This window comes from Nicotiana tabacum, chromosome 17 (assembly GCF_000715075.1).
Source record: "Nicotiana tabacum cultivar K326 chromosome 17, ASM71507v2, whole genome shotgun sequence".
NCBI lineage: Eukaryota > Viridiplantae > Streptophyta > Magnoliopsida > Solanales > Solanaceae > Nicotiana > Nicotiana tabacum.
Genome location: NC_134096.1, coordinates 35,290,128 through 35,293,507, shown reverse-complemented (window position 1 = coordinate 35,293,507; position 3,380 = coordinate 35,290,128). Strand labels below are relative to the sequence as shown.

General features: G+C 41.5%; 1 non-coding gene across 1 annotated transcript; it reads left to right on the top strand.

The window, feature by feature from the left end:
* Positions 1 to 2,531: 2,531 nt before the first annotated feature.
* LOC142172345 (small nucleolar RNA R71) lies at positions 2,532 to 2,638 on the top strand. Its single transcript, XR_012701706.1, has one exon. It is a non-coding gene; the product is annotated as a small nucleolar RNA R71 (small nucleolar RNA).
* The last annotated feature ends 742 nt before the right edge of the window (positions 2,639 to 3,380 follow it).

Sequence of the window (3,380 nt, the reverse complement as noted above, 5' to 3'; positions counted from 1 at the left end):
ATCCAAAAAGCAAAAGTGGGACCTCTCTGCCAATATATCTAGCATTTGATCAATGAACGATAGGGGAAAATGGTCTTTTTGGGTGGCCTTGTTCAATCTTCTGTAGTCCAAATTCACCATCTGTGATTGTTCTTGTTGAGATAAGCTTGTTTTTCTCGTTTTGCACCCCAGTGATTCATGATTCATGCATCTAACCACTTGATCTATCGGAGACGGGGAAATTGATTCATGCATCTAACCACTTGATCACTTCCTTCTTCACGACTTCTTTCATGTTGGGGTTCATCCTTCTTTGATGTTCTCTGGAAGATTTTTGCCCATCTTCCAGTAAAATCTTATGCATATAGAAGGCCGGCCTAATACCCTTAAAATCTACAATGGTCCAACCAATTGCAGTATTTCACTCTATTAGCACCTACAAAAGTTTTTATGCCTGCACATATAACAAACCAAATGAGATAATAACAGGTAAAGTCGAGTTAGGTCCCAAGAAAGCATACCTGAGGTGAGATGGTAGCGGTTTCAGTTCCAACTGTGGTGGCTCTTCGATTGATGGCTTAGCTGGAAGGGCCTTTCTTTCTTCTAAGTGTAAAGACTCGAATTCGAGCTCTCTTTTCCAGTACCCTTGGCCTTCAAGAGCCAACACCCAATCCGTCAAGTCCTCACCATTTACCTCTTCTAAGTTCATGAGGCAGGCCGCAAGAGGGTCTTTTGCATTAAGTGCCTCATCATCTTCCTCCATGATCACATCCACAGCTTCTATCAAAGAGCAATTTGCAAACTCAGTGGGTCGCCGCATAGACATTTGCACATTAAATATTATTTCTTCATTATTTAGCCTCATTTTTAGCTCCCCGGTTTCACAATCAATCAGAGTTCTTCCTATGGCGAAGAACGGTCTTCTCGAAATTATGGGAATCTCCTCATCAACATGGCAGTCCAGAATGACAAAATCTACCGGAAACACAAACTTTCCCACTTGCACAAGTAAATCGTCAAGTATACCAAATTGCCTTTTCACCATTCGATCAGCTAGCTGTAGTAGAATGGATGTGGGCCTTGCTCTTCCAATGCCTAACTAGTTATAGATAGCCAATGGCATCCTATTTATGCCCGCCCCCAAGTCATACAATGCTTTGGCGAATGCATAGCTACCTATGGTACATGGAATTGTGAAGCTTCCAGGGTCGGATAGCTTCTCGGCTATAGGTCTTGTCACAACAGCACTACAGGTTTTAGTCAATGTCACAGTTGCCAAGTCTTGAAAGTCGAACTTGCGCGACATCAATTCCTTCATCATTTTTGCATAACCGAACATCTCCCTCAAAGCATCAATTAGAGGAATGTTTGCCTGAATTTTCTTCAACATTTCCATGAATTTTTTGTATAGTTCATCCTTTTGATATTTAGTCAATCTCTGTGGGAAGGGTGCTGGAGGTTGCTTCCTTCCCGTGACTTGAGTTATATCCTGCTCGGGCACTTTTCCTAATGTCGTCTCTTGCACTTTCTCAGTCTCCTTTACAACCTCCTTTTCTTTGTTTGCTTCCTCTTATGCATGTTGTACCGTTACCTCTGTTAACCCTATTGAATTATCTACCTCAATTGGTACTGGCACAAGTATCTCAGTTGGTCGGCTTTTGCGATCAATTTCTTGCTCTAGATCAAGATCTCTACCATTTCTTAGACTCACCACCATAAGCTGCTTTGGGCCCTGCTCTTTCGAATTGACATGTGTGTCTGTAGGTAATGTCCCTTGGGGGCGATTATTCAGCGCCATCGATGTCTGTCGTAATTGAATCTCAATGCCTTTTATCGTTGAGTCGTGTGCTTCAACCTTCTCTTGCATTTTTCCACTGGACCTAGTCAGTTGTTGCAACATTCCTTTACTTTCAGACAACCCATCATCTTGTCTCACTATCTGTTGTTGTTGAGGCTCTTGATAAGCTAGGTGTTGATTTTGCTGATTGTATCCATGTTGCCTTTGGTAAGTCACAACTTGACCCTATGGTCGCATAGCTCCAGGATTGTCGCTATTATTATACTGTTGATGTCCTGGTCTATACTGCTAGTTTTGCTGCCCCCAATTCTGACCACCTTGCCTCTGTCCTCTATAGTTGCCTACATAGTTCATATTTTCCTAATAGTTCTGGTTGTCACTTTCACCACTCCACGAGAACACATATGGTTGGTTAATACATGGTGTACATAATCCCTCATTAGTCGTGTCAACTATGTGTACCTACTTCTGGCCTAATTCGTCAATCTTCTTGGTGAGGATACTCATTTACGTCATCAGAGTGGCCATATTCTCGGCTATGGAGTTGTTTGGTTACAAAGCTACTGAGTGAACTACAGGGGTGATAGTAGTGTCTTTTGTCACCCATCCTGAGTTTTGATCCATTTTATCTAGCAGGACTTTACACTCTCTAAATGATTTGCTCAAAAATGCTCCACCTGCTGAAGCATTAACATTGGCCTTCAAACTATCTTCCAATCCCATGTAAAACCTTTGTCCCAACATCTGATCTGGAATGCTATGATGTGGACACTTAACTAGCATCCCCTTGAACCTCTCCCATGTTTCTTGTAGTGTTTCAGCTGGTTTCTGCCTGAAGTTCAATATCTCATCAACTTGCTTGGCAGTCTTATTGGGTGGGTAGAACTTGTTCAAAAACTGCTTGACTAATTCCTCTCAAGTGGTGATGGAGTTTATGGGGAGCAAATTGAGCCAAGTTTGAGCTTCTCCAGTCACTGAGAATGGAAACAATAACAGTCTAATTGCTTTCGGTGTCATATTCGGTTACCTTTGAGTGACACAAATTGACAAAAGAAATTTTAGATGTTGTTATGGATCTTCAATGTAAAACCCGGAGAACAGTCCCTTGTTCTGCGGCAGATGTGGAATGTTATTTATGATTTGAAATGACTCAGCTTGTATCAATGGTGGATTGTGCTCATTCATATAAGGCCGCTTCTGGTACAAGGGGTGCCGCACCCCGATTGTTCGGTTCATTCCCATTGTTTCAGTTGTTTTGGTTGTCTATGACGTCCCCCACGTCTAGTTCAATTTGGTATGTCAGGTTTTGTTGTCGTTTGTCCTTCTTGTTTGCACGATTTAATGCCTTGAAAGCTTTCTCAGGATCCGATAATGCTTTAAACAATTCACCAATTCTTGAGGAGTTTCTAGGCATGCACCTATAACACCTAAGACTACAAACGTTAGAATTTTAAAATAATTAATTTAAAATAAAGAAAACTGATTAAACTAAGAATCCTAGCAATTCTTCTAGCTGTAATTAAAAACATTGTTAACTCCTCCGGCAACGGCGCCAAAATTTGATCACGCCCAACTATGCCTTATAAAAAGGACTAAGCGGTCA